The following is a 23,076-nucleotide window of genomic DNA, read 5'->3' on the forward strand; positions in this document are numbered from 1 at the left end:
TTTCATATTATGCACTATATATGGCATTAAATTATAAAATTTATATAAAATTGCCATTCATATGAAATCATTAACTACTTCTATATATTCTAAGCACACTGCATATAGTACTTTTATATGTTTACTTATTATCATTGTTTCATAGTTTCTAAATTTAGCCCATTTTATCTAAACACGACGCTATGAAAATGCAGTCCAATCGGTAATCGCAATATTTCAAAAGAGCATAAGTTAACTTTTAATAGCAAAGCGCTGCAAAAAGGACAGACGAGACAACATAGCTGACCGACATTGTCGCAAAATTGTCGATTGAAACAAATTTTGTCAACTCCGCGACGATGCGCAAAATTTGGCGTCAATATGTATGCGGGCTCGTCTGTATGTATGTATGTTTGTCGACAAAGTCGTCTTTTCGTTTTTTTCAACAACACAATGTCTGCGCGAACTCGCCGTTATTTCGTTGGCTTGCCACCATACACAGAGGCGTGTCAAGTGAGGGCTCATAATATATTAATATGTTGCTTAATGAGTATTGAAAAATACTGATGCATTTATGAATTATTTTCGTAATATAATATATATTATATATATATATAAATACACATATATTCATACCTATAATCGTTTTTAAACTTAATTCGATAAATAAAATATATATCTGAAATAATTATGTGGCAGTGCGCCCCAATCCCTCCTTGCCTGCGATCGTTCAACTCGCAAAAAGCAAAAAGTGTTTACAAAAGTCATTGCTTGTGCGGGGCAAGAAGCAAGCATCAGTGTACGTGTATTTAAGAATGCATGTGTGATTATCACATTTGTGTAAATACGCATAATAAGGAAATATTCAATAAACCTAAACATATGAACATATTTTCCTGAAATATTTTAATTATCTCTGAAAGTAAAATATGCTATTTAAGTAATTGGATTGAGATATGCTAATTAATTCCAATCAATAAAATAAAAAAATTAAATAAAATTTCAATTTTACGTATTTTACGATTCGAACGTATATGCTCGTATTCGGATTGAGCTTAACTCCTTCACGCCTACCAGAGAACGTAAATGAATAGAGAAGGAGCAAATGTTAGCAGTACTAAAATGTTAATTGCTAAGAAGGAACATCGAAAACGCGCAAATTGGAAAATAAAATTTCACCACAACTATCAGGGTACGAAACGAACTACACCACTCTATAAGCAAAATGTATATACATGCATATGCACAGATGTTCATTGGTATGCGCATAAACAAAACTTAAAATAATAAAAACGAAAGAAATTGACTTCTGACAGGAAAATTTAATAATCAGGGAAATAATATTAAAATAGAATTCAAATATCAATTCATAAAAAAGGGTTATAAAAATAAAAAAGGACTAAGTAATATATGATTGGATTTGAACTTAGGCAAAATATTTCACGTTGCAATAAAGAAGTCTGCTATACAAGCAGCACCACAGACAATATTCAAACTCTTATGTCTAATCTGTGAACTCAAACGGCTATAGTTGTTTACTTGCTTCAATGTTCATATGGCTATATGTGAATATTCTCGAAATTGCCTTCCTTCATTCGCATGTCCAAATATATTTGCATATATGTACACATATGTACATATGTATGTCCATCAATATGTCTTTCGCAAAAAATCTAACACTCGCGCAAGTGACAAAAAAACGTAGACGCACCATCATCGGCCAATAATATTCAAGCGAACTCGCGGCATATTTTCTAAGTATTTTATATTACAACGACAACAAATTCATTCATAAGGAACGTGCGTCTGCTTCAAAGCAAAGTGCGCTCGTTCATAACTCTGCGCCGCGCTATATTTTCTGTGCGCCTGGTAAACCACATTTGGTTTTCATATAGAATTCCTACCGCAAATGCGCGAAAATAAAAATGAATGAAATTGAATTTGAATGTCTTCAGTAAATTGAAGAATCAGCAAAATTTCAATTTTACAATTTGTATCACTGAAAATCCTACTCATCATCCCCCTCGCGTTTGTATGTTGCCCACAAGCTGCTTCCTCACAACATTTGCTAAAAATCAGAAATTGAAGAATTTGTCTGATGTTCACTTCAAAAAGGAGAATTGGCAACATGACCTCTTAGCGAGTTTAAATAATATTTATATTTTTGCATATTATGCACTATTTATGGCATTAAATTACAAAATTTATATTAAATTGAAGTACTTTTATATGTTTACTTATTATCATTGTTTCATAGTTTTTCGATTTAGCCCATTTTATCTAAATACGACGCTATGAAAATGCAGCCCAATTGGTAATCGCAATATTTCAAAAGAGCATAAGTCAACTTTCAATAGCAAACCACTGCAAAAAGGACAAACGAGACAACATAGCCGATCGACATTGTCGCAAAATTGTCGATTGAAACAAATTTTGTCAACTCCGCGACGATGCGCAAAATTTGGCGTCAATATGTATGCGGGCTCGTCTGTATGTATGTATGTTTGTCGACAAAGTCGTCTTTTCGTTTTTTTCAACAACACAATGTCTGCGCGAACTCGCCGTTATTTCGTTGGCTTGCCACCATACACAGAGGCGTGTCAAGTGAGGGCTCATAATATATTAATATGTTGCTTAATGAGTATTGAAAAATACTGATGCATTTATTAATTATTTTCGTAATATAATATATATTATATATATATATAAATACACATATATTCATACCTATAATCGTTTTTAAACTAAATTCGATAAATAAAATATATATCTGAAATAATTATGTGGCTGTGCGCCCCAATCCCTCCTTGCCAGCGATCGTTGAACTCGCAAAAAGCAAAAAGCGTAGACAAAAGTCATTGCTTGTGCGGGGCAAGAAGAAGCAAGCATCAGCGTACGTGTATTTAAGAATGTATGTGTGATTATCACATTTGTGTAAATACGCATAATAAGGAAATATTCAATAAACCTAAACATATGAACATATTATATTTTCCTGATATATTTTAATTATCTCAGGAAGTAAAATATGCTATTAAAGAAATTGAATTATGAAATGCTTAGACTCCAATTAATAAAATAAAAAAATTAAATAAAATTCGTTTTAGGATTCCAACGTATAGGCTCGTATTCGGATTGTGCTTAACCCCTTCCCGCTTACGACCTAAGCCACCACAAAAGTGGAAACGTGGCCGTTTAGCCACCGTTTTATTATTATCATTTGTTTAATAAGTATATTGCTTACGCAACGCACATACATAAGTTAGAAAAATAGCCTATTAAATGTTTATTTTATTATGAATTCTGGGGTTTTTACCGGTAATACAGATTTTTAATTCAGAAGGCTTTTCATAATTATAAATTTGTCATATCATAGAAATTGAAAACATAAATCTAAATAGGTATGCGCAACGATTTTTCATATAGGAATATTCGTTGTGTCTATTTATAGCATTTCGCATATTGTGTGCTGTATTTTTCTTTTTCGAAGTTATACTTTTCGATGTTCCCTCTTGTGGAATTACAAATTAGTACTCAAAAAGTTTTCATTTAACATTTGCTCCTTCTCTACTCATCAACATTCTCTGCGCCTACGACCTAAGCCACAATATAAATGGAAACGCGGCCGCTTAGCCACTGTTTTATTGTTATCTTTTGTTCAATAAGCAATTACTCACATAACGCACATACATAAGTTGGAAAAATAGCCTATTAAATGTTTATTTTATTATGAATTCTGGGGTTTTTACCGGTAATACAGATTTTTAATTCAGAAGGCTTTTCATAATTATAAATTTGTCATATCATAGAAATTGAAAACATAAATCTAAATAGGTAAGCGCAACGATTTTTCATATAGGAATATTCGTTGTGTCTATTTATAGCATTTCGTACATTGCGTGGTGTATTTTTATTTTTCGAAGTTATATTTTTCGATGTTCCCTCATCTGGAACTACAAATTAGTACTCAAAAAGATTTCATTTAACATTTGCTCCTTCTCTATTCATCAACATTCTCTGGTTTAACGAACAAAATAAAGTAGACATATGTAGAAAGAGTTGAAAAGAAAATAGTGGTGAAAATATATTAATGTTTCTTTATGTTTTGTATTTCTTTCCTTTTCAACTAAGTGTAAAGCAAGGTAATTTTGTTGAAGAGTATGATTTTCCTATTTCGTAATTCTTAAGGCAAGATGAGGATACTTTGGCAATGCGGAATAGAATTAAATTCTTGAGTCCGGTTGTTCCAAATGTAAATAACGTTAACTTACAAGTATATGATTAGACGTTTTCAAATAAGTATTTTTAGCTCTAGAAACTTATATTACATACAGATATACAAATATATTGATCTCATGAATTTGCTTTTTAAGAAGATTACTTCCTTTGAAGTAACATGCATAAACCTTTTGAATTGCTCCTTTTTTAAGGAATAATTCAATAAACAATGTGTTAATCTTCAATTTTCAGTTATTTTACTCATTTTTATTGAAAAACATATCTCGCTACAATACAATTTTTAATAAAGTTACATTTAAAGAAAGTAAAACCGTTATATTATACAAACACCATTTATTACCTCACTAACAACTAAAATAATTCAAAATACTTAGTTTCTTATAATAAAAATCCAACGTTTGTTTCACTTTACATTATTAAGTCAAAATTGATTTGGACATGTATTTCAAAGATCTGTAAAGCAAAATAAATATTATTAACAAATGGCGTGGAATTTGATATTATAAGTAACCTGGTTAATACTTTGTAGAATAACCGTTATTATAAATCACCCATTCACATTTGCAAGGCAAGCTCTCTCATAACGTTTGACATCTGGGTAAAGTAATATAGTTCTATGCATCCTGTACTTCTGCCCAAAGCTCGTCGCATTTTTTTAATTTTCTCTGTCCAACTTTTCCTTTGACATCATTCTACAAGTTTTGGATCGGGTATAGATCTGGACTTTGCGCTGGCCAATCGAGAAGTGAAATTTCTTCTTCTTCTTTTGCTGGAACGAATTCGATGAACCCAATTGAGTACTTTTTACTAAATCAAATTTTCGAATCTCCAAACTTGTCTAACCATAATTCGGTTGTTGCACGTGATGTGTGGCATGTAGCCCCGTCTTGTTGGAACCAATGGCTGCAATAAAAAGTTGGTTATCATCGATCTATACAGCTCTCCATTGACAGTAACGGTTCATTCATTTCAGCTTTATTTCGAAAGAAGTACAGACCGATGATTCCACCAGACCAAAAACTATACCGAACTGTCAATTTAGGTGAAAGTAATGGTTGTTCATGAATAATTTGTGGATTTTCTTTGCACTAGAATCGACAGTTTTGTTGATGAAAGAGCCTTGAAAAGTGCACGAAAAGTTGCAATTGGAGAACGATTATTTTGATAATTAAATTAAATAATTTGTTAACGTTGTTCTTGCATATATCTTTCCATGATGAAATTGTAAACATTACTGAATACAATACAAAAAAGATTAAGATCAGATTAAAAATGACGACAATTAGAAATCATATCATCCCTCTCCGAAAAACGGATGTATATGTATATAATATATGGGTCCTTCCATCCAAAATTTACACTCAAAATATTTTTTCATGCACGACAATTTTTTGTTTTGTTCTTTGAGACAAAATATTGAACACGTATTTTTTTATTTCGATGCAATTTGAAAACTTTTAGAGTTATAAACTTTCAAAATTTCAACGCTCAAAAAAAGTACCTATTTACGAAGAAAAGTATTTTATTATAAAAACAAGTAACGAAGGGCTAAGATTGGCTGTAACCGAACATTTCATACTCTTGCAACTTGCAAGGATCAAAGCTGGGGAAATACTTTCAAGTGTTGCCAAAATTTTATGTTAATTATATATTATATATTTTATATTAAGAAATGTAGGGAAAAATTTTAACATTGCTGTTCGACAAAATGGTGAATGAGTTACAATGAAATTTGATATCATATAAACTTATTTCGATGGTCATAGACTCATTTAGCTTTATTACTATATTTTACCTCTCGTGAACGAGAATTCTTCTGAAACGATCCACATATGTCACCTCTTTCTCCAATTATCGAAACATGCTATGTAGGCGCTGTCCGGGATTGCCTTTAGCGAATTTTCTTTTATGGCCTCAATCGAGTCGAAACGGGTTCCACGGAGTGGTAACTTGAGTTTGGAAACAAAAAAAAATCGCATGGGGCCAAATCCGGTGAATACGGTGGTTGATCGATGGTATTGAACGAGTTTTTGATCTTAAAATCGTAGCACACGATGGTCTTTTTGCAAAAAATTCAGCTCTTTTGGAACAAGCCGAGCATTGACCCATCTCTTGCCCAAATTATCGCCCAAAATCAAACGATCTGCTTCACGGCCGATCTCTCTAACACTCGCATGACGATTTTCGAGCACGATTTCCTTGACTTTTTTGATGTTAACGTCAGTGGTCGACGTCAACGTACGACCGGAACGAGCCATGTCTTCGACGGTTTCTCGACCATCATTAAAGGCTTTGTACCGGTCGTAGACTTGGGATTTCGATAGAATGGATTTACCATAAGCCTTCTTGAACATTCGCAGCAATTCCGCACGAAATTTGGTTCGAAACACAAAATTTTATCCAAATTCTTTGTTCAATATTTTTTTCCATCGTAAAAATCGCAAAACACTACTAAGGTCGACTGATTTCAACAACTGCTGCAAACAAACTGGTTAACAGATCGTGCTGATTTTTGACGTAGTAATTAAAGACAGCGCTACCAACTTAACAAAAAAAAAGTGTTGAAAAATATTCAGTGCGGGCAGTTTAAATGACAATTTCCGGAAACTTTCTGGTCCCAATGTATTATATATCGAGTAAAGACAACCGGACGTTCCAAAATCAAAATTTGGTACATAAGATCATTTTGACATTCCCATGTTACAGTGTGAAAATGGGCGAAAGCGGACTACAACCACGCCTACTTCCGATATAACAGAATTTTAAATTCCATATGATTTTTCACTTTCCATTATACAAATCAAGCACTAATTAATTTATCGGTATGAAAATTTGTAGAAATATTTCCTGTGAGGTATGACATCCCAAGTCTGAAAATTGTCAAAATCGGACCATAATTGTTTTAGCTCCCAGATACCGGAAATGTGGATCCCAGAGCCTATGACTGACTTTTTGTCAACAAATTTCGGTCAATCTGTGAGATAATTATTGAAATTCCGGAAAAATATTTCTTTGATAATATTTTACTCTTGTGATAAAAATAGGTTGAATCGGGTCAAAATTTCCCTTAACCCCCATATACCTAATATAAGGATTGTCGAACTTCGAGTTGACTTTGTATCACATATGTATGTATATCGGCCAATGTGGGAATTATATTAATGAAATTGAAAAAGGTGTTTTACTAATAAGTAGTAAGTGTATCGTTGTACCTGAAATAGATAAAAACGGGCGGAAACTTGGCTTAGCCCCCAAATCAGATCGAGTATCTTCAACCCAAAAGTTATATAATTATCAACCCAATATCTATCGAATTTAGAAATTCACTCGGAAAATTTTCACGTTTTTCCAGCAACAACAGTATTGAATGATTGAAAAGCCATCAGAACACCTGGTAAAGACTGTTGTGTCTGGAAATTATCCTGCAAGGCGAGTACCTGTTAGCAAACGTGTAAACTAGTTGTTACTGTTCACTTGTGTATAAGTTAAAAATTTTTTTACTTTTGTTCAGTAAGTGCGAAAAAAGCAACCCATTGGCCCTTGGATATTCAACGTCTTTACGACTCTGTTCAATTACAATTACAGCAGGTTGCCTCTTTCTATGCTATTTTTAATATTAGTCTAAGAGCCAGTGGACTGCAGACTGTATGAATTTTACCAAAGGCGATATTTTGTTTAAAGATCCTTCTATACTTACCACACATTAGATCGGGAGCCATGAAGCCTAGCGAAGGTAACTATGACGTCACTAAGGAAATACAGGTGCGTATATTTGAAGAGTTTCGAAAGTATTTTAACGAAGCTGCCGTTTAGTCATATTAAAGTTATTACCTCGTGGCAGACGTTTTGAAAAATTTTTTTTTTAATTTCAAAAGTATTTTAAAAAATTTGATTTTTATATACATATACTATTTTTAATACCTTTATTAGCTTATTATTAAAACGGAGGACGTTTTCTCCGTTTGCAACAGTCCAGCAGAACATTACTTACGGTGCAAGTATATGTTATGTAATTACTGCATTCGATAGATTTAATGCACATTACTACCATACCACTTTAGCTAAATCAACCAAATTAGCTTAAAAAAAATATTTATATATCAGAGCCTCTAATAACAATATTGAACGAGTCTGGGATACTGCAAACATGGTAAATTATTTTACTATCCGCTTCTTCATGCAAAGGACAGCAAAGATCATCTCTGACTTTCTTTTCAACTAATTTATCGTTCGTTTTATAAGAGTAACAGTCGCGAAAGTTCAGATGTATTAATTTAGTGAAAAGGAACGAAATTACTTCGCAGAAAAATTTTGAAAGCTTCCTTAAATCGGATATTTTTCAACACCCACAGGTCCCAAAATTATGCATTTGAACAGCTTCATGCCGTAAAGATCTTTTATTGATGGAAACCTATATTGATCAAAAATAACATCAATTATTTGTCCATTTCTTGGAAATTTTACCAAATGCTTTTGCAAATCTTTCATAGCGTGTAAAATAACAAGAAAGAAAGGGCTATGTTCGGCTGTAACCGAATATTTCATGCTCTTGCAACTTGCATGGATCAACGCCGGGGAAATACGTTGAGGTAATGGGAAAATTTTGTATTAATAAATATTGCGAAGTAATTCAACATTCTTTATTCGACAAAATCGTGTCGTTGATTGGATTACAATTAAATGTTGTTTCTTATTAACCTATATTGAATGACAGAAACGTTTTGTTAACATATTTTATTTCGCGAGAGCTAAAATTATATTAAAATCATCCTCAAATGATATATATCTGACCATATATTCATAATTAACTCGAACACTGACCCATATATTCGGCATATGGTTTGTTAAAATAATTATTTGTTAGAATAATTATTTATATAGCACATATGAGAGTCTGAAATTTCACACATTTATGGCTTTAAGGGAGGTTTCTACCTTGTTATCCTGTAAATCTGTTTTTTCTGGAATTTTTTTTCTCGTAAAGCATAATGGGTAATAGGATGAAATTTTCGAAAAGCTGTCTAAAAAAGTTTATTGAAGTTTAACCAGAGAACGTAGAAGAACGAGACGGTTCAAATTGAATTTTGTATGATGCTCAATTGGACGGTTAACAGAGCTGAAAAAATCCTGTCAGTTAGTTCACCATTTCCTTATTATTTGTTGTTATTTAACAGAAATGAGAATTTATTACAACGTTCACTGACAAAATACGTATCTCCCAAAGTAAAGAGAAAAATTAAATACCTTAAACAAAAAATACAAATGCCACTTCACATATGCATGATTCCTTTTTATCATAAAAATTGATAAAAGATGATTTTTTTGCACAAATGCGACATGATAAAATGTGAAAGATTATGCAAAAAAAAATATATTTTACTTTTTTAATAATTTTCTAAATTCATATATAAACATATGTACATCAATATGGAGTTCATTTCCATTGAGAAATAGAATCTTTGATAACATCACTTATCAATAAATACATGTGCCCGCACTGCTCTATATGTAAGTTGTATGTACATATATGTGTATGACCTTGCAAAATAAGTAATGCATACACAAATCTATATACATATAAGCGTACAAATGTAAGTATGTCAGCCAATAGGAAAAATACAAACATTACTGTACCAAAACAACAATTGTCTCAAATAGCATGAGCAGCGTCAAAAATCAATATGGCAGCCAAATTGACAAATTCTAAATTTGTAGTAAATCTCACAACAACAACATTTTTATTCATAAACGCTGGCGCACATGCAATAAGCCAAGTCGTTTCATTCATAAAAGTAAACGCCTTACACATCTCCCCGAGCATTATTTTGCCTACAAACGTCTTTTCGCGACGATTGTCAAAGCTAGAAATCATAAATTGAAAAACTTTTTAATGTTCCCTCTAGAAGGGAAAAGTGACAACCCTGCAAGCCCACAAAACACCGAAAAAAGTGACAAAAGTGGCAACAAAGCTTTTGTCGATTTAAAATATTTTACAATTTTAAAATATTTTTCCGTGACTCGCAAAAATCTGCGTCAATATGTATGCATGCTCATATATAAACATACATATAATACTTACGATGATTAGTGGGCAAAGTTGTTAGAGCGGCAAGGGAAGCGGTGACAATCGGCGAAAGTTCGTTTATTTTTCGGCACATCTCGGATTTTCTACCAACAACACAATGTGGTGACGCTTTGTCGTCGCGTCAGTCCTTCGACAGATTGACTCTTTGACATGAAAGCAAAAAACGTGAGCTTCGGTCATTGGTTGACCGTGTCAACGGAGATTTCACATGAAGTAATGATTACAAATATTTTTCTTTCATATTTCTTATTCGGGGAGATGTGTAAGGCGTTTGCTTTTATGAATGAAACGACTTGGCTTATTGCATGTGCGCCAGCGTTTATGAATAAATATGTTGTTGTTGTGTGATTTACTACAAATTTAGGATTTGTCCATTTGGCTGCCATATTGATTTCTGACGCTGCTCATGCTATTTGAGAGAATTGTTGTTTTTTTATAACAACGTTTCTATTTTTTCTATTGGCTCATATATTTATATTTGTACGCATATATGTATATTATAAGTATGTATAAGTAGATTTGCGTATGCATTACTTATTTTGCAAGGTCATATGCATATGTGTAAATACATACTTACATATAAGCTGCGCGCACTGCATTTATTGATAAGTAATAATATATTATTATATTATATTATATAATATAACATATTGATGTACATATGTACATACATAAAATATAATATTATATAAATTCTGTAACAATTGAAATTAGAAAATTATGAAAATAGTAAAGTATCATTTTTTGCATAATCTTTCACATTTTATCAATGTAGCATTTGTGCAAAAAAATCATATTTCATCAATTTTTCATCATAAAAATCGTTTGTATGGCAAAAAATAATCATGCATATGTGAAGTGGCATTTGTATTTTTTGTTCAAAGTATTTCATTTTTCTCATAATGTTGGTAGAAACGTATTTTGTCAGAGAACGTTGTTATAAGTTCTTATTACTGTTAAATAACTAATGATGATGAGTCCGATAACTTCCGTAATTTAACATATTTCATCTCAAAATTTTGAAACATGTATCTATCTTAATATGTAAAACAATAAAAAGCGATTTTTTTTGATCTCACTTATAGAAACCCTCCTTTAACTATAGCATATCCTCAGTTAATTTTGCTAAGATATCTTACATATTGATTTACATCTACAATAAAAAGCTAACCGGAAGTTTGAAAATCTTATATTAGGTACATATATGGGAGAAAGGGAACCGATTTTATCTGTTTTTGGGATTGCCACATATTATTAACAGAAAAAGGTGTTCTGTGAGTTTCATTAAGGTACCTTTCATACCATTACCAATATACAAGTATAAGGAATAAAGTCAACCGAATGTTTGAAAATCCTAATATTAGTTTTATGGGGGTTAGGCAAGTTTTCACCTGACTTTCGCACTTAAACATAGAAATGTCAGGACAATGTTATGTACCGAAATTGGTTGCATTTGGTAACTCAGGTTTAGAGATATGGGTTTTTTCCAATTTTAATACCGACCACTATAAATCCATTTTATATCATCTTGAGGGCAAAATTTAGTGTGTCTGATGCTTTCATTTATTGCTTTATCGCACTTTTAGTAGTTTCCAACATAATCGTTATATGGGGAGTGGGCGGGGTTATAATACCATTTTAACCATCTTTTCGATTTCGAAGGGAACGCTAAACATATTTGGTTGATTTAGCTTAAGTGGTTTGGGAGTTATGTACATTAAACTCATTAATTGCAGTAGTTACATATGCTTGCACCGTAAGTAACATTACCGTCAACTGCAAAAAACGTCTGCCGTTTTAAGAAAATAATAAAATATTAATAATAATACATAAGTATAAAAATCAGACTTGTTGGAATACTTTGGAAATTTTTTAAATTTTTAAATCGTCTGTCACAAGGACATGACTAACAAAATTGTCTACCATTAGTTTTGGGCGTTGCATTCATTATACTCTTTAATATGACCAAACGGTAGCTTTATTAATTTACTTCCGAGACTCTTCTAATTTACGCACCTGTATTACCTTAGTGACGTCATAGTTACCTTCGCTAGGCTTAGTGGATCCCGATCTAATGTATGATTGGTATAGGAGAATTTTTAAGCAAAATATCATCTTTGGTAAAATACATACAGTCTGCCTTCCACTGGCTCTTAGACTATAAGAAGTTTGGTACATAACGCCATTAATCGAAAACGTATAAAGTGTCATAACTTGGGGAGGGCCGTCTTTGGTTAAAAGTTTTTGTAAAAAGAGAGCATGGAACCGCCATTAATATATATACCTATATATATCCTAAACCGTTCAAGCTATGTGACTCAAACTAAAGTAACTAACTAATAAATATTTTTGTCTCTTCCTTCGACAGCGTGAAAATGGATGAAATCGAAATATAACCCCACGACAATCAATAGCTAAATGCGACACAGACATTAAATAGTATATGCGTGATTGTGCAAGGGGCATTTATAGGAGCCGATGAGAAAATTGGACGATGGGCTTGGCACCACCCACATTTGGGTGAAATCACATATCTCCGGAACTACTTGACCAATTTCAACCAAATTTGTCACCTGTTATTATTTTAACATTCCCATGTTACATGGGTAAAATAGGACTACAACTACGCTTACTTCGCATATAGCGCAATTTCATTGCAAAAAGAGTGCCTTTTAAGTTTGCCAACTTATGACCAAAACTTGTCCAAATCGAAAAAAAACTTTTCAAGCCACGAGGTATCTTTTTACGGAAATAACGATCAATTTATGATTCAAAAATGGATTGAATAGGGTCAATACTTCTCTTAGCTCCTATATACCCTATCGAAATATTTTCGAACTTCCGTTTTACATCATACCGCATAATCGGCCAATATGTGAGCTATCTTATTAAAATTAAGTGGATGTAGTTTTCTTATAACGGTGCATTTGTGTGCCTAAAATAAGCAAAATTGGGTGAAAACTTGCTCTGGCTCCCATATAACTAATTACAGAATTTCAAACATCCGGTTGACATATATTCTATATATGTTGGAGATTGTATGTGAGGTACCTTAATGAAACTAAGGAGCATTTTATTCTGTTACTAGTAGGTTATATTACTAAAAAGAGATCAAATCAGGTCAATACTACCTCTATCTCTTACATATCCAATATAAGATTTTCAAATTTCCGACGGGGCTTATAGCAGCCAATATGTAAGATATCTTAGCAAAATTAACTGAACGTATAATATTGGATATAGCCATGCATATGCGACACCTAATCAGAAAATTATTCATTGCGGCCTGAAATATTGAAGTCGGTCTGGCTATGTGTGCAGTTGCTCTACCTTGCTGGAACCAAACTCTATTGAAAGGAATACGTCTCTGGAGAAGTTCTGGGTAAAAAAATCATTCAACATCTTTGAATAACGATGACCATTGACAGTTACTGTTACTGTTACAACGTTTTCTTCAAAGAAGTATGGCCCGACAATATACCTTGATGAAACTGTGCACCACACAGTGACTCGTTCTAGCTGAAGTTCCGTCACGTGGACTATTTCTGGATTTGATTCACTCAATATACGGCAATTTTGTTTATTTAGATTTCCGTTTAGATCAAAATAGGCCATATCAGACTTAAACAGCCAATTTATCAAGTTATTGTCTTCTTCGGCCATTTCAATCATTTTTTTTTTTTGCAAAATTCCAGGCGAATAGGTAAATCTAGAGGGTTTAACCGACTTGTTATTTGAACTTTGTACAGAAACAGGTTTAAGTCATCATAAATAACGGATAATTCGGAAATGGAAATGACCGTCTACTAACTCCAATGCATTATCCAAACCCTCTTTAAGCATTTGTGGAGGAATATGAATGAAATTGGTCTAGACTTTGGCCCAAACCTTATATCCTTAATATAATTGATTGAATACATTTTTCTTCTTTAAATCAATTTATATCCTATATGTCATTTGAAGATGATGTTAATATAAATGAAGCTGACGCGAAGAAAATAACATATGTAAAGTAATAAAACTAAGTGAGTCGGTTACCTATAATACAACTTAATATAATACCAAATTTGACTGTAACCCATTTACGATTTCATCAAATAATGAATGTTAAATTGTTTCACAACATTTTTATACTCTCGCAACCTGTTGCAACAGAGTATAATAGTTTTGTTCACCTAACGGTTGTTTGTATCACCTAGAACTAATCGAGTTAGATATAGGGTTATGTATATATAAATGATCAGGATGAAGAGACGAGTTGAAATCCGGGTGACTGTCTGTCCGTCCGTCCGTCCGTGCAAGCTCTAACTTGAGTAAAAATTGAGATATCTTTATGAAACTTGGTAGACATGTTTCTTGGTACCGCGAGACGGTTGGTATTGCAGATGGGCGTAACCGCAATAAGATACAAGACTGTTATTTGGTACATATGATCACATTAAGGAGGGGCATATGCAGTTAAAATTTTTTTTTAAAGTGGGCGTGGTCCCGCCGCTAATAGGTTTAAACCGCTAATGCTATAATAACAAAATTCACTGGAAGCAAATATTTTTAGAACCTCTACCTACAGTGTGAAAATAGTTGAAATCGGGTGGCAACTCCGCCTACTCCCCATAAAACGGTACTGTTAAAAACTACTAAAAGCGCGATAAATCAAGCACTAAACACGCCAGAGACATTAAATTTTATCTCAGGGATGGTATGAGATGACTTTATAGGAACCGTAGTGAAGATCGAAGGAGGGAAGGTTGGAGGTGGAGTTTTCTATAAAGAGCTCTACGTCAATCTAAGCTGTAGGCCACCAGACCACTGTAGTATATTTCAAGCAGAAGCGGCTGCTATTAAGGTGGCGGTAGACGTACTGCTACGAAGTGCAGCCTCTTTCAGGGCGGTGAGCAATCACTCCCACGGTAGAACGGAATACCAGCACTGAGCTCGCTAACTCTGCGCTGAACGCTTATCAAGGAGTGTCTGCCCTCTTCAGAAATAGCACTAAGCTGCTTCATCATCAGATTCGCTTGGGTGTCTGGTCATAGCGAAATCGCTGGCAATTGCAAAGTCGCTTACATCGGAATCGACCTGAATCTCCACTAGCGTTTTGCAGTCTAGCACTTGACTAATAGACCTCGCGAGCTAATAGCAATCGCTGGTATACGCCTAACTCCTGTGCGACTGCGAGATCCTTTTGGCTTGGAGTAAAACACAGGAGATTTACTGAACCAAAAACGATAGAATTCAAGACTACGCCAACCGCAGTCTTGTGACGTAATTTTTTGTTAAAATTAAATCGTGAAATATGCTTAATTTATTAGTTTATAGTGAAAAAATCTTACTGAAATAAATTTAATAATGTTACGAAGAAAATATTTTGGTAATTTTTAAATAAATAATTTTATCTATTGGCAACATAATTGCCAATAAAGTGAATAATTGCAACGCTGTACCTAGTAGTTACGAAACAAATAATGTATTTGTGATAGGTTGAGATGTGCACGACCGTCAAATAATGGCATTGGGTTAGTGCGTTTACTGTGTAAAAAAGCGAATCATCGATCTATACTGGACTCACTCATCAGGTTGACAACAAAAATTCTACTACTAGTTATACATTTGGTACAGGCAGAGAATGCTAATACTAATTTGTAATTCCAGATGAGGAAACATTGAAAAATATAACTTGGAAAAAGAAAAATACACCGTATAGACACAACGAATATTCCTCAATGAAAAATCGTTGCGCATACCTATTTAGATTTATGTTTTCAATTTCTATGATATGACTAAATTTATAATTATGAAAAGCCTTCTGAATTAAAAAGCTGTATTACCGGTAAAAACCCAAACAACAACCATAATAAAATAAACATTGAATATACAATTTTTTCATCTTTTGTATGTGCGTTGCATAAACAATATGCTTATTGAAGAAAGGGTAATAATAAAACTATGGCTAAAGCAGTCGCGTTTCTACTTTTGAGGTGGCTTAGGTCGTAAGCGTGAAGGAGTTAAGCTCAATCCGAATACGAACCCATACGTTCGAATCCTAAAACTCATGAAACTGAAATTTTATTCAATTTTTGATTTTATTAATTGGAATCTTAGCATATCTCAATTCAATTACATTAATAGCATATTTTACTTCCTGAGATAATTAAAATATTTCAGAAAAATATGTCCATACGTTTAGGTTTATTGAATATTTCAGTATTATGCGTATTTACACAAATGTGATAATCGCACATACTTTCATAAGTTCACGTACGCCGATGCTTGCTTTTTGCGAGATGAACGATCGCAGGCAAGAAGGGATAAGGGGCGCACTGCCACATAATTATTTCAGATAGTTTTTATTTTTCTTTTAAAAACGATTATATGTATGCATTTATGTTTATTTATATTTTTACGTCTATATTAATTATATTACGAAAATAAGTCATTAATGCATCAGTATTTTTCAATACAAATATAAAAATAATAATAATATACTATGAGTCCTCACTTGACACGCTTCTGTGCATGTGGCAAGCCAACGAAATAACGGCGAGTTCGTGCGGACATTCTGTTGTTGAAAAAAACCAAAAGACGACTTTGTCGACAAATATACATATTTACATACATACATACGAGCTCGCATACATATTGACGCGGGATTTTGCGCATCGTCGCGGAGTTGACAAAATTTGTTTGAATAGACAATGTCAGTAGGCTATGTTGTCGCGTTTGTCGTTTTTGCAGTGCTTTGATATTGAAAATTGACTTATGCTTAATACTACGACTACCGACTGGGCTGCATTTTCATGCCATTGAATTTAGATAAGATGGGCTAAATCGAAAATCAACGAAATTATGATATTAAGTAAACATGCATTAGCACCATATGAAATGTGCGTCGAACTAATATAAGTAATAAAGGATTTCATATAAATGGCAATTTTATATAAATTTTATAATATAATGTCATATATAATGAGTAATATAAAGTATATTTAAAAAATATTTCAAGTTGCTTATAGACCATGTTGTCAATTCCTTTCTGAAGTAAACATCAGACAAATTCTTCAATTTCTTAATTTTAACAAATGTTGTGAGTAAGCAGCTTGTGGGCAACATACAGATGCGAGGGGAACGGCAGGATCAATTGTAAAATTGAAATTTTGCTCATTCTTCAATTTTTCTGAAGCCATTCTAATTTAATTCACTTTATTGGCAATTATACTACTGAATGTATTGAAACCACCCAAATTCAAAATTCATTCATTTTCAAAACTTCATTTTCGCGCATTTGCGGTAGGAATTCTTCCATACGAAAACCAAATGTGGTTTACCAGCGAAAATTAAATTGAATTTTGAATGTCTTCAGTAAAATTGAAGAAGTTTCAATTTTACAACTGATCCTACCATTCCCCTCGCATTTGTACGTTGCCCACAAGCTGCTTACTCACAACATTTGCTAAAAATCAGAAATTGAAGAATTTGTCTGATGTTCCCTTCAGAAAGAAGAATTGGCAACATGACCTATTACCGAGTTAAAATAATATTTTTTATTTTTTTCATATTATGCACTATTTATGGCATTAAATTATAAAATTTATATAAAATTGCCATTCATAAGAAATCTTTAACTACTTCTATATAATCTAAGTACACTGCATATAGTACTTTTATATGTTTACTTATTATCATTGTTTCATAGTTTCATAGTTTCTCAATTTAGCCCATTTTATCTAAACACGACGCTATGAAAATGCAGTTCAATCGGTAATCGCAATATTTCAAAAGAGCATAAGTCAACTTTCAATAGCAAACCACTGCAAAAAGGACAAACGAGACAACATAGCCGACCGACATTGTCGCAAAATTATCGATTGAAACAAATTTTGTCAACTCCGTCACGATGCGCAAAATTCGGCGTCAATATGTATGCGAGCTCGTTTGTATGTATGTAAATATGTATATTTGTCGACAAAGTCGTCATTTGGGTTTTTTCAACAACACAATGTCCGCGCGAACTCGCCGTTATTTTCTTGGCTTGCCACCATGCACAGAGGCGTGTCAAGTGAGGGCTCATAATATATTAATATGTTGCTTAATTTGTATTGAAAAATACTAATGCATTAATGACTCATTGACGTAATATAATTAATAGATACGTAAAAATATAAATACAAATAAATTCATACCTATAATCGTTTCTAAAATAAATTCGATTAATAAAACTATCTGAAATAATTATGTGGCAGTGCGCCCTAACGCCTCCTTGTCTGCGATCGTTTAACTCCGAAAAATTGTAGACAAAAGTCATTGATAATCACATTTGTGTAAATACGCATAATAAGGGAATATTCAATCAACCTAAACATATGAACATATTTTCCTGAAATATTATATTTTAATTATCTCAGGAAGTAAAATATGCTATTAATGTAATTGAATTGAGATATGCTAAGATTCCAATTAATAAAATAAAAAATTAGGATTCGAATTTTCATAATTATTAATTTAGTCATATCATAGAAATTAAAAACATAAATCTAAATAGGTATGCAACGATTTTTCATTTAGGAATATTCGTTGTGTCTATTTATAGCAATTCGCACATTCCGTGGTGTATTTTTTCTTTTCCGAAGTTATATTTTTCGATGTTCCCTCATCTGGAATTACAAATTAGTACACAAAAAGATTTGATTTAACAATTGCGCCGTCTCTATTCATTAACATTCTCTGGTTTTATGCTCTTCGTTTGTACGAATTATGCTTCAGGATAAATTTGAATTTTCCCCGTAGAAACGAGACAGCTGACTTACAACGCAGGGTTGCTAGGATCGATATTTTGTAGTAATTTAAAAATAAACTTCGATATTTTTGAAATATTCTTAAACTTACTCAGAGTCGAATATAATTATTTATAAATTCATAGACTATTTTTAATAGTTAGATTTTAAAGCTAGATGCGGCAAAATCATGTATACATATGGAGCAATGGCAACATTGCGGAATGTCGGTCACTAACTGAAGTATAAGACTTTGCCCATCACTGGTGATAGGTATTATCTTCGTCTTGCAGGGGAAGTTTGTTACTTTGCTATTGGCAACACTTCAAGCTCTTAAGCTGTAATTTTTTGGCTGTGTACATTTGTGTTTTTATTTTTAAAAATTCTTGAAGTTTAATTTTTTTACCGTGTTAATTTTTAGTGATTTAACTCTCAGTTTCATAATAAGTATTAACTGTTCTTAAGGTTTGTGCGGTATTAAAAAGTTTAAACTTTCCAATTTTTGGTGCCGAGTCAGCTTTTTGTTTCATTTTGTTTTATTTTATTCTATTTTCTCTCTTTGTTTATCTTATTTACTTCTTTATTCACAGCTGTGTTGCGTTTAGCTCTTTATTTGTTACAGTGCTTCTAAAACTGCTCGCTATATTGCTTTTTCAAATTTTCTTGGTTTTAAGCTTTGATAAAAAAAATTGCTCTTAATTGAATTTATTATTATTAAAATTTTATTAACACACTAATTTATTATTTATCTATTAAATTTTGTTCTACTTACTCTTTTATGTGATCTTCATTCTTGTGGTTTATTATGTCTAGTAACTTCCCCAATTGTAACATTAAAGGCGAGTCAGATCGCTACGTTTCATGCTGGCTTTGTGATGGGCTTGCCCATATTAAATGTGCTGGACTGACTGGTAGAATCTTAGATTCTATTCTCGACTGTAAGGGATTGCGTTGGTCCTGTTTAAATTGTAGATTTATTGAAATCGATCTATTTATATATAGGGAGACACGCAATGGCTTTAACGAAATCGGTCGTGATCTTGTAACCCTCACTGAAAAATTTAGGCACTATGAAAAATTGTTCAAATCTTTTAAGTGCCTGAATGATTCTCACGAATCGTAAACGTCCTTCCGATGAAGTAACACTTAGTTCTTCTGTTCAGAAAAGAACGTCTCCTCCCAATGACCTAATAAATCTCTCTTCTCCTTGCCCTCAAGGTGATAAGCCGTCAACTTCCAAAGTGCTCAATTCCCCAAAAGCTCTGTCTAATAGTGTTCAAAATTGAACATGTGCGTTGGGACCAAAGGGCCCACTTATACGGCGTGCAGCAATAAATTTAAGTTTATTATTTTACAATATAAGATAAGATAAGAAATATGAAAGAATAAATACAGTCCACTATCATATTATAAATATGTATGTCCAAATATATTTACATACATACATAAACAAAATCATAAATAAAACTTGTAACCTAAGATATATGTGTATTTAGGCAATTGATTACACAAGTGCACTGTGCACTTAAAAACAATTCCATAACATGTAGCATAAACAATGTGCACTGTGCACTTAAAAACAATTCCATAACATGTAGCATAAACAATGTGCTACATACATACGGACATACACACACACACATGTATTGAGTTGTACTTAAAAACAACCCTATGTGGTGTGCATGCCACATACACATATACATATATATACATTTAATTAGATAGTAAGATTTGGAAATAGTATATAAGCCATACATTTCATAAAATAAAATTAGAATGAATAAGTTCTCAGCTCAATGAAGTCTTTTTCTGTCCCCCACCAGCGGTAAGGCAATTAGAATCTTCATTGAGTTTAATAATTGGTCTTACAAATCAATTATACATTTGGTCATTCGAGTAAAAATAAAGAGCTCAGCCAAGATAATAAGCCCTGTTATTCATAAAAATACAGGCAAATTTAAAAAGGAAAGGAAGAAATCCTTAAAGTAAAAATAGTAAGACGGGTGTATATTCGTGCTTATAAAAGTGATCACATAAGCCGTATTAGTAAGAAACTAAACGCCGTGGCATCATAAACTGTCATTCAAAGAAATACTCAACGGCTGTGAATCGAGGCACAGCAAGGTCAACCAGGCGACCAAATCAATATACCTCCAACGATTTCTTTGGAGAATATCAAACAGTTTGTATTAAAAAATAATAAATATGTCAAACACAGCAGACTTATTAAAACGTCAACAGGAGCTGCAAGGAGAAATTACAGCCCTGTACCAAAATGATGCCGATTTAGAGGGCATTGAAGTGAGGGGGAACGAATTCTATAGCAACCATGTGAAATTGACAGGGAAAGTAGCACCGAACCACGACTACTTCGTTAACAATATTTATGGGAATGTACGCCAGATATGCGAAGCCGCACATGAAAGGAAACGAGCACAGGAGCAACAAAAAATTGAACAAGCATCCAAAGAGATGGATACAGGGGCTAGATCGAATAGTCGAACTGACAACGCAGTGGATCGTCTAGTGGCCGCAATTGAAACTAGAATCGAAAACATTCGACCTATTATTGAAGAGGCGAAAATAAAAATAAAAATGAATACTGCCGACGAAGATCTACTTGAAAGCTATGAAAACCGTATTGAAAGGATGTGGAGCTTCATAGAAAAATATATAGACGAATTGACCATCAAATACAGCACTCCTTATATCAATGTTGAAACAGAAGATTTATCTTGTGAAGTCATGGACATAGTGCGAATGTTAAAGAAACAAAAAACAGTAAATTTAAAGAAAACAGAAGACAAATTGGAACTGCCAAAGATAGAATTACCAAAGTTCTCTGGTGAATTACGAGAATGGCAACAATTTAAAGAGCTTTTTGAGGAGTATGTTCATGATAATAAAGACATTAGTGACTCCAAAAAGCTGAGCTATTTAAAAACATGTCTGCAAGGAGATGCCAGACAAATGGTTAGTCACCTGATAATAGGATCAGGTGCAAATTACAATACCGCCTGGGAGTTGCTGGTACGCAGGAATGATAACACGCGCAAACAGTTTAGCGACAATTTAGAGCGGCTGGTAGAGTTACCAATGCTGACAGATGAATCAGCGTATAAAATGAAAAAGTTTTTGGACACCGCGAATGAAAGCATCGCCATAATCAAGAAAAAAGGAACGTTAGAAGACGTATTAGCACAACTAGTGTTAAGAAAATTTTCTAAACAGTTACTTCAAGAGTATGAAAACACCGTTCGAAAACCGACTGAGATACAAAATTTGTCGGATGCAATTTCATTCTTGGAGCACCAATACAATACTCAGAATTCCATGCAAGAATCAAATAAACATTTGTTTCGAGGTGTAAACTGGCAACAACAAAACAGATCATATAATTTGCCTACAGAAACAAAGAGACAAACAGGAACGATAAGTTCTCGAAAAAATTGTAATTACTGCAAAATGGCAGGACATGAAATAACTCGATGCGAAAGGTATCAAAAATTAAATGTCGAACGTCGAATAGAAGTAGTGCGCAAGAATCAGCTATGTTTTAGATGCTTAGGACAACACGCAACAAAAACTTGCTACAGAGCATGGAAATGCATGGTATGCGACAAATCACATAATACGTTGCTACATGAAGATAAGCCAAGTACGCAAAAAATATCGTCAAATATGACTAAGCAGAAAAAAGAGGAGACATTTTTAGCAACCGCTATCATAAAGGTGAGAACACCAAAAGGAGTCTTAGAACTACGGGCTTTAATAGACAGTGGTTCGCAGAAAACGCTTATTTCTGAGGAAGCAGTTCAGATGTTAGGATTACCGAAAGTAAAGGTAACGACTGAGATAAGCGGCGTTTCAGCAGAATGCGTAGAAGTCTCGCATCACAAAGTAAATCTGGAAATAAGACCCAGATTTATTAGTAAGTTTGTAGCGGAAACAGAAGCCTTGGTGTTATCCAAATTACACAAAGCACTTCCAATAAAAAGCTTT

At 33.1% G+C, this 23,076-nt stretch overlaps 1 protein-coding gene across 12 annotated transcripts in view; it reads left to right on the plus strand.

Moving 5' to 3' along the window:
- The window catches only part of SK (small conductance calcium-activated potassium channel), a 236,778-nt gene that overhangs the window by 19,239 nt on the left and 194,463 nt on the right, over positions 1 to 23,076 (plus strand). The window lies entirely within an intron of this gene.

This window comes from Bactrocera oleae, chromosome 5, assembly GCF_042242935.1.
Source record: "Bactrocera oleae isolate idBacOlea1 chromosome 5, idBacOlea1, whole genome shotgun sequence".
NCBI lineage: Eukaryota > Metazoa > Arthropoda > Insecta > Diptera > Tephritidae > Bactrocera > Bactrocera oleae.